Source organism: Rhincodon typus, chromosome 38 (assembly GCF_021869965.1).
Source record: "Rhincodon typus isolate 14 chromosome 38, sRhiTyp1.1, whole genome shotgun sequence".
Taxonomy (NCBI): domain Eukaryota; kingdom Metazoa; phylum Chordata; class Chondrichthyes; order Orectolobiformes; family Rhincodontidae; genus Rhincodon; species Rhincodon typus.
The window spans coordinates 19,804,192-19,814,537 of NC_063369.1; positions in this window are offsets into that span (position 1 = coordinate 19,804,192).

The following is a 10,346-nucleotide window of genomic DNA, read 5'->3' on the forward strand; positions in this document are numbered from 1 at the left end:
GGCAATGACCAATAAAGCAGGTTCATTGTATCTTGTATTGGAGCTGCTTGTCTGTCTTCTAGTTTTTTGTCTCTGCATCTTCATGGAATGTAACTGGCACTCGTCACTGCAGGATTTATGTTTGGCTTTATTGGGTTGACTACCACTGTCTCCTTTCTCCCCTGGAGCTGGAGCTTTCTGCCTCTGTTTTGCTTCTTCACTCTGCAAATGCAAACCATTTTGTACATGACCTATTATTTGGACCAGTTCACTTCACTATTTTGGGAAAGCTCGTATTAACTGTTGTGACTGATCTCCCAATTTTGTGAACAAGGGCCAATGCTATGCATTCCCCCTGAGTGCATCAATGAACAATTCCCACAAGGGAACATAAATCTGGGTCTGCCACTTCACCCACAAGACATGGTGAGCTGTCTGGTTCCCCTCAGGACTCTGGATTAACAAATGAGGTTGAGTAGAGCATGACCTGCTTGTGTCTGTCTCTTTAACAATGCCACCCTGATTCTGTGGTCACAGCTCATTGAGGTGGAGCAATGGGTTTGGATACAATCCTTCACTTCTGGCTGTGGCAGTGGAACCTGGAGCAGTCTTTGGTTGCCCCTTCCTGTAAGGAAGGGGACACTACGTGATTTGGAATCTAGTCAAATGCAAGTAATGATCCAAAGGCCCTCTGGGAAATGTTAAGAAGGTCAGTTGTTTCTCATGAGCACCATGATGTAACGGGAGGTTGAGAATAGACATCTGATGCTCCTCAGACCAGTTGGTGTCAGTGACAAAACTTTTCTTGCCAGATGAATCTGGATGTCTCCCATTTTGAGGGCTGTGTGCATTGTCAAATGGAATGACAGGTCAAACTCACTGGGTGACTCAACAGTTCTGTGGGGCTGAACAGCCTTTGCATCTGTCACTGTGTAGCTGTGACATAGGGTGCTCCCTTCAAGCCCAAACATTCCTTAATTATCCAGTCAATCCATGGCCCCAAAAAGCCATGCTGTTTAACATGGCTGAGCTAACCACCTTTGATCCCAACAGAAGCTGGTCCCTCTCGAAGTGGAAGTTGACATCTGGTGGGTTCTGTTTCATTCTGTGGGACTACTTCATCAGTTGGATGATCCTTTACTGAAGGGACTGAAAGCAAGCTCTGCAGTCATCTCAATAGTGTTTCTCAGTACAGGATACCAGACAGTCTGATTCAGAGACAGAGCTGTGTGTGGTCAAGGCACATGGTAAGTGTTTGCCTGATTGATTGTTGCTGAGGATGGTTGTAGAGTGAGTGAAGGATAAAACCTAACTTGGAGGGTTTCAGATTCCAGGAGTTGGAAATGAAAGGGTCACTAGAAAGGCTAAAGGAGAAAATTGCCATGGGTTGAGGTGGAGGCTCAGATGAGATGGGGTTTGGCACAGGAGGGAACAATAACTGAAGTGAGGGGAATAGCAAATACATGGCAGAGGCAGTCTAATATGGATAAATGAGTTTATCCATTATTGTAGAATTCTGTCTTGCTGTTTTCATTCTGAATGGCAACAGAAAGAGAAAAGGGGAGGTGCAATGAATCCTGTATGTCCTTGTACACCAGTTGCTGAGTGTCTGCATGAAAGTGCAGCAAACAAGACAAATGGTATGTTTTCCCTCAGTATGGAAGGACAGAAGTGAGGATGTCTTGCTGTAAATATACAGGGCCTGAGTGACCACACCTGGAGTATTGTGAACAGGTTTGGTCTCCTTTCCTGAGGAAGGATGTTCTGGCTATGGAGGGAATGCAGCAAAGATTTACCAAACTGACTTCTGGCTTGGCAGAGTTGAAGGAATGAAGGGACTGAACCAGTTAGAGCTACATTAATTGGTGTTGGAGTGGGATGGACAATGTCTGAGGCCACAAAGCACCAGGTTATGGTCCAACAGGTTTATTTCAATTGACAAGCTTTTGAGGTACTGGTCCATCAAGTGTGCTTCACCTGATGAAGGAGCTGCACTCCAAGCTTCCAATTTCAGTCTTGTTGGACTATAACCTGTTGTCATGTGACTTCTCCTATGAATGTAGATAGTTTACAAGAATAAGGGAGAAATCTCAATCCTGCAATATTCTAACTGGACTAGGCAGGGCAAATGCAGGAAGGATATTCCCAATGACCATAGACTCCAGAAACAAGGTAGGTGGTTTAGGACTAAGGTGAAGATAAACTTCTTCACTCTGTCTGGTGAGCCTGTAGAATTGTTTGCCACAGAAAATAGCTGAGGCAAAAACATTGAATGTATTCAAGAAGGAGACAGATCAGCAGAGTCGGAATAATTTCTCTCCATTCCATAAGGAAAAGGAACAGGACTAAGCCGTTTGGCCTCAATCTTGCTCCACCATCCAATGGGATCATGGCTGATCTGATATCTGTCATGTCCACTTTCTTAGATTTTCCCCATAACCCATCTCAACCTTGAATTTACACAAGGACTCTGCCCCCATAGCTCTCTGTGGCAAGGAAATCCTTTGGCACTGAACCCTCTTAGGGAAGAAATTCCTCTCCATCTTAGTCTTATGACTTAACCTTTTGTGAGTTACCTTGTCAAGAGCTTCCTGGAAATTCAAATTCAAATACAACACACCTTCTGGTTTCACTTTCTGCTCTGGTTCAGACTTTCTCAATAAACACAAATTCCATTGTCAAAAAGCTATGCTGCCTCTGTTTGATTTAGAGTATGATTTTGAAAATGTTTTGCTCTTCCTTCTGAAATAATTGATTCCAATACACTTCCGGGAATATATTAAGCTAATCAGCCCATGGTTACCCGCTTTTTAGACCATTGAATATAAAACAGAATACAACACCAAAACAGGCCCTTCGGCCCATGATGTTGCACCAACCGTGACACCAAACTAAATTAATCCCTTCTGCCTGCTTTTGGTCCATATCCCTATATTTCCTGTATATTGATACGGATATTTAAAAGACCCTTGAATGCACCTTTTGCACCAAGGCAGTGCATTCCAGGCTCCTACCACACTGTAAATAAACTTGTATGTCACATCTCATTTGAACTTTACTCCTTTCACCTTAAATGCATGGCCTTTAGCATTGGACAGTTCAATTCTGGGGAAAACTATTCTTAGAAATGACCCTATCTAGCATCTCATAATTTTATGGACATCTGTCCAGTTTCCCTTTGCCACTCCAGTGTAAACAGTTTTGCTACCTTCTCTTATTGCCTCCCTTCCTTTCTCAACATGGGTGTCACATTGGTAGTTTTCCAATCTTATGGTACTTTGCCAGAATGTAACAGCTTTTGTTTTTAAATTTCAACCAGCATACCCACTTTGTGTCGCTAAAATCTTTTAGGATCCTCAAATGCAAGTCATCAGGGCCAGGGGATAATTCTGTCATTAGTTTGTCTCATACTACTTCCCGAGTGATGGTGTTGGGACTTAAATCCTCCCCACGTTCTTTCGTATTTGTGTATCGTGCAAAGTAACTTCCACTATAAACACTGATGTAAAATATCTAACCCATCTGCCATTTCCTTGCTCTCCATAACTGACTCTCAAGGTTCATTTTCTCAGGGGCCTTTGTTCACTTTGAACTTTCTCTTTTTACATATTTGAAGAAACTTTTATTGTCTGTTTTTCTATTCCTCACTAATTTGCTCTTGTTTATTTTCCCCGTCTTTATTGTGCTCTTAGTCCGCCTTTGAGGTTGTAGATTTGCTCGCTGAGCCGGTGTGTTTGGTTGCAGATGTTTCATCACCCTGCTAGGTAACATCAGTGCACCCCTGGTGAAGCGTTGGTGTTCTGTCCCATGTTATTTATATGTCTTGGTTTGCTGGGGTGGTTGGCATTATTTCCAATTCTGTTTGTCAGTGGTTGTACATCAGGTCCAGTTCCATGTGTTTGTTGACAGAGTTCCAGTTGAAATCCCAGGAATTCCCTGGCATGTCTCTGTTTGGCTCATGCTATTATGGATGTGTTGTCCCAGTCCAATTTGTGTCCTTCTTTTCTGTGTCCTCACTTCATTGTAATTCCCTGCAGGAACAGGGATGAATTGGATGATCAGTCACAATCCTATTGAATGGCAGAGCAGGCACAAAGGGCCAAAAGGCCTACCCCTTCTCCTATTTGCTAAGTTTCTGTTTACTTGTCACTGAGAATATGTCCTCTGGTAATAGGCTATTCCCCGAGAGTAAACAACATTCCTGCAGCTATTTTGAGAACCTCCCTAATGATCTTTTTATTTTTCATTAAGATCTTCATTCAGTCTTTAAATTCTAATGAGCACTAGCCCATCAAACTCAACTCCTCATGAGAAAATACTACCATATTTGTATCAACCTCGTGAATGTGAAAACTTCATGGTAACCTCAGCCAACATGGCAACTGAATTACACCCTTTGTAATAACTTCTATTATGAGGAAAATATTAGAATCTATCATAAATGACCTATAGTTAGCTGGGTTTTTTGTCTCCCTGTCTCCCTTCCTCCTTGAATCCCTTGTTGTTGTGTGAATTCAAACAGGTTGCTTTGTCCTGGATGGTGATGCGCTTCATAAGGCTACATCGATCTAGGTAACTGAAGTATTCCATCAGTATTCCATCACACACCTGACTTGTACCTTTTTGATTGTGGGCAGGGTTTGAAGAGTCAGGAGATGAGTTACTTGCCATAGTATTCCTAACCTTTGACGACCTCTTGTATTCAGAGTATTTCTATGACTTGACAAGGTCAGTTTTTGGTCACTAGTGAATAGTAATCTCTCACCATTTGAGATAAAATGCTTATTTTTATTCTTCTTGCTAAAGAGGACAATATCACACTTTCTCACATTGATGTCTATTTGCCAGATCTTTGCCCTCTCACTCAATGTTTTTGTGTCCCTCTGTAGCATCATGAACTGTACACAACTTTCTGAATTACCTTTCATCCCAGTTATTAACAAAAGCAGTGAGCAGTTGACCCCTGTGGCAAACACTCAGTACAACTTTTCAACATGGAAAATATGTATGCTGTTTCTCTTTCCTGCAGGCAGCATTCACTAATGTACAGAATTGTTACAGTGCAAAAACAGGCCATTTAGCCCATTGTGTCTATACTTGCTAAATGCCCAATTTTACTTTGGATCTATCTCCTGCCATTCTCCCTGTAACCCTGCACAATACAACCATACAATGCCATCTTTAATGCCTGGATTTAAACTGCTTCCCCCTCAACTCACCATGTGGAAAAAAGATTCTACCCACCAATCATTTGCTGCTTTTACAAGACATTTTTATAAACTGTGCCCTTTTGGTTCTTGATCTGTTTACACAAGGGAATAGTTTCTCTCTATCCACATTGTTGAGGGCTGTCACAATCTTAAACTTTGAGGTTTTCTCATTGCCTTTTTCCCTACAAGGAGATAAGTCCCAACTTCTCCAAACTTTCTTTTATAACTGAAGAGTCTCATCCTTAGAAATCTTTCCATAAGCTGCTACACCTGTTCTGCACACTCTCTCCAATGTGTTCACATCTTTCCTATAGTGCTGTGCCCAGACTGTACACAATACTCCAGCTCAGGTCCAACCAGAGTCTTTTATACATTCAACATCACCTCCCTGCTCTTGTACTCTATTTGCCACATTTAGGAAGCCGAAAGCACTGCATTTGAACATCATTTAGATCATATCCTTTTTCTATTCTTCCTGCCACAAAAGACAATTTCATATTTCCCACATTATACTCCAGTTTACAGATGTTTGCCCACTTACTTGATCTATTCCTGCCTGGGATATGTTGCCACATGAAGTGATGGAAGCAGACATAATAAGAGCATTCAGAAAAACCTGGATGAAATACATAAATAGGAAGGGAATAGAGGGATACAGATCTTGTACTTGAAGATGGTTTTATTATGGAAGGGGAAAATGTGTTGGTGCAGGCTTGGAGGGCCGAATGGCCTGTTCCTGCGCTGTAGTGTTCTTTGTGTTTTTTTTTTTTTTTTTTTTTTTTTTTTGTTGTTGTTCTATTCATATCTTTTGTAACCTTATGTCCTCTTCACAACTTAATTTCCTCCCGATCTTTTCCAACAGCAAATTTGGCAACCATATCTTCTACCCTTTCATCTTTGTCATTTTAAATCAATATTTTCTGCAATAACCTTGACTGTGGCACTTTATCAAAGATCTTCTGGAAATCTAAGGTCATTACACCCACTCATTCCCTTTTATCTCCAGCGCAATACATCCTTGAAGAATTCTAACTGGTCAACGGTGTTTCTTTCTCAACCATATTGACTGTGTCTGATTACATTGAAAGTCTGTAAGTGCACTGCTCACCTGCAGCTTGTAACTTTAAGACCAACTTCTAACATGTTCCCTATGTCAAATGTTAAACTAGCTGGCCTGCAGTTTTCAGCTCCAGTTTCACTTCCTTTTTAAATACTTTTGAACACCATATTTGCATTCTTCCAATCCAATGTGACCTTCCCTGATTCAAGAGAATTTTGGAAAATTAATGCTAATGCATCATCTATCTTATTAGCCATTTTTATTACAACCCTAGGACAAGGTCCATCAGAGCCCAGTCACTTGTCAGTCCACAGCTCCAACAATGAATTCAGTTCCATTTCCTAGTGATCATAATTTGAGTTATTCCCTCATGCTTTCTGATTTATCACTGCTTCTGGGTTGTTACATGATTCTCTGAAGTGAAGGCAAATATAAAATATTGGTTTGATTCATTTCCTCTTATTAATATTTATTGATCATCTAGGTCCACTTTCTCATGGATATTGTTCATTTTATTCAGTAAGTCCTTGTTTAAATACTAAAGCTGAAATTTATATACAGAGATAGTAAGAACTGCAGATGCCGGAGTCAGAGGTAAGTGTGGAGCTGAAGGAACACAGCAGGCCAGACAGCATCAGAGGAGCAGAAAGCCGACTTATCAGGTCGGGACCCTTCTTCAGAAAACAAAGAAGGGTCCTGACCCGAAACGTCAGCTTTCCTGCTCCTCTGATGCTGCCTGGCCTGCTGTGTTCCTCCTGTTCCACCCTTTTTGTTATCTCATTATGTATGCTTTTTATATTTAATGCTTTTATATTTCTGACTTGTTTAGTCATTCTCAAATGTATTCCATATTTTAATTTTGTTCTTTATGGAATGTATTTCTGAAGAAGGGTCCAACCGAAACATTAGCTTTCCTGCTCCTCTGCTGCTACCTGGCCTGCTGTGTTCCTCCAGCTCCACACGGTGTTATCTCTGACTCCAGCATCTGCAGTTCTCGCTATCTTTTTTGGTCTGAATCCTATGTTCTTTTGAACAAGTGCAAGTTGCCTGATATTTTTGCATGGTTTCTTGAGGTTGCAGTAAGATTTATAACCACATCTTACCAGTTATACCTCTTTAATTACCTACCCTGCCCACCATGGTGTCCCTCACTTGATTCCAGCCCTAACTAATCAAAAGCTATTCCCCAAAGAACTCACCACTCACTGGATATCCGCCAAAAGACCAACCTCCCTAGCACTCACAATCTTTAAAAGGCTGCTGTACCCTGGGGAAAGACTGCAAATCTGAAGCTGCCTTCTATGGTCAAGGACATGGTGTCTGAACATATTGGAAAAGGGGATGATGGCATTACCAATTTTTAGATAAAACTGAGCACAATTCTCACTAAACCCCAGCCCAATTATACCAAGATTTCCTTTATTCTTGATCTCCAATATATATACAACTAAGGTCAACACACAATTTGTCTTCATGGAGACAGGTAAATGTTTTTTTTTTTTAAAAAAAAAACTCAAACTCAAATTTCCTCAAATACTAACCTGAATTTCACAATCAAGGTGTGGACTGAACTTTGACATTTAGCTGTTGTTTAAGAAATTTATTATTCATTCATGGAATATGGGTGTCACCAGACAGTGACATTTATTGCCTAGATTGTAGTTAAGAGTGGACCACCACATGGCTGTGGGTCTGGAGTCACATGTAGGCCAGACTATAACAATGACAGACTTCATTTATTAAAAGTTCTTTAGTGAGCCACAGAATTTTACTACAAACAGCATTGTTAATATTTCTTCAGATGTTTCCCACTATTTGTGCCCCCATCCATCTTCCACTCTATTTACCCATTTTGTTAAGAATGCATATCTCCTGTATGACAATCTACCAATCAGAGACATGTGGCAATGACTTGCTGAATGCATGTTGCATCGTATCCAAATTGCTTAGCTTGAGCCCAGATAGATGAGTGCCTGTGCTTGTAGAGTACATATGTAGACATCAGGCACAGAAACAAAAATTTTCAGCATAACAATACCCATGTTAAGGGTTCTAACATATCAGATTTCACGATATATCAAATCACACTCAACCTGAGCTAGTCTGACCCTCAAATCTGTATTTGTTTAAAATTCTTAATTTGGACTCAGAATATTGTTAGAAATTGTAATTGTATATGGGCACATATTCTCAGAAGATTGTTTTTGTTAAATTACTGTGAAACTACATTTCATTATAAAATGCTGGAAGCAAAGCCATTCCAATTATTTGTGAGACCTGAATTCATTGTTCTAGAAAATGGTCACTAACACAGACTACAACTCAACAACTCACCTTCCAAATCAATGATACCCAATCGATATTCACAGTCTTCATACAGACTATAGACACCATGATTCTTTAGTTGCCTGTGACTTTGTAAGAGGCTACCAAACCTGAGGATCTTGCTTCCTGAGTCCCTAAAGCCTGTCAATCACCAACCAGCTAAAATTCAGGAAAATTATGGAATAATCTCCACTTGCTTGGATGAGTGCAGTTCCAACAACACAGAAGGAACATGACAATGTCTAGGACAAAGCAATCAAACTGACAACTTGATCAGCATCATTCCAATTCACTCACTCCTGCAGTGGTAGATGGGGTAATATGTATCAGGTGCATTGCAGCGTCTTGCCAAGGCTCCTTCGATAGTCGCCATCTGCAACTGTTACCACCTGAAATAACAATGGTTCCCGATGAAGGGAAACATCAATAAGTGGAATGCACTCTCCAATCCATGTACCACCTTGATTTGGAATTGTATCCTGCACTGTAACTGCATCAGACTACTGTGCCTCGCTCCTCAACAGCACTGAGTACTGCGCCACCAGATGGACAGCGGTGCCCTAACAAGATGACTCAACACCACCTACTAAAAGGACAATTAGGAGATGGCCAGTAAATGTTGGCCTTGCCAGTATTGCTACATCCACACAGTATCAAATAAAACGAAGTAACAAAACAAGAGAGCAGCCTCAAGGGGTGCAAATTGAAGGACAATGAGCAATTTCCATCCAAAATCGAAAACAAGAGGAAAATACATCTGAAGGAAAAAGTACGACAAAACTGACCACAGCTCAAGATGATATCAACTCACTTGACTTTATCCCAATCAAATCCACAGTGACAGGGATAGCTGAGATTGGCTGCAGAGTAAAGCATATTCTACACTCTCCATACAAAACACTCCCGGGGGATGGGGGGGTGTGCGTTTACGACGGAGGTATGTTTATAATCGAGGTATGTTATAAGGAAGGTACGTTGATAATCGAGGTACGTTTATGATCGGGGTATTTTTAACAGGGAGGTGTGTTTATAATCGACGAATGATTATATGGGAGGTATGTTTGTAATCGAGGTATGTTTATAAGGGAGGTAAGTTTATAATCGAGGTATGCTTATAATCGATGTATGTTTATAAGGGAGGTATGTTTATCAGGACGATATGTTTATTATCGAGGTATGTTTATAAGGGAGTTTTATTTATTAACGACGTATGTTTATAAGGGAGGTATGTTTATATTCGAGGTTTGTTTATAATTGATGTATGTTTATAATCAACGTATGTTTATAAGGGAGGTTTGTTTATAATCGTTTGTATACAAGGGAGGTGTATTTATAATCAAGGTTTGTTTATAAGGGAGGTATGTTTATAATCGATGTATGTTTATGAAGGAGGTGTGTTTGTAATCCAGGTATGTTTCTAAGGGAGGTATGTTTCTAAGGGAGGTATGTTTCTAAGGGAGGTATGTTTAAATTCAAGGTACGCTTATAATGGAGGTGTGTTTATAATCGAGTTATGTTTATGAGGGTGGTATGTATAAATTCAAGGTATGCTGAGAAGGGAGGTATGTTTATAGTGGAGGTGCGTTCGCAAGGGAGGTGCGTTCGCAAGGGAGGTGCGTTTATAGTCGAGGCATGTTTATGAGCGAGGTATGTTTATGGTCAAGGTATGTTTATAAGGGAGGTTTGTTTATCATCGAGCTGTGTTTCTAATCGAGGTATGTTTACAACGGGGGAAGGTTAAATTCAAGGTATGCTTATAAGGGAGGTGTGTT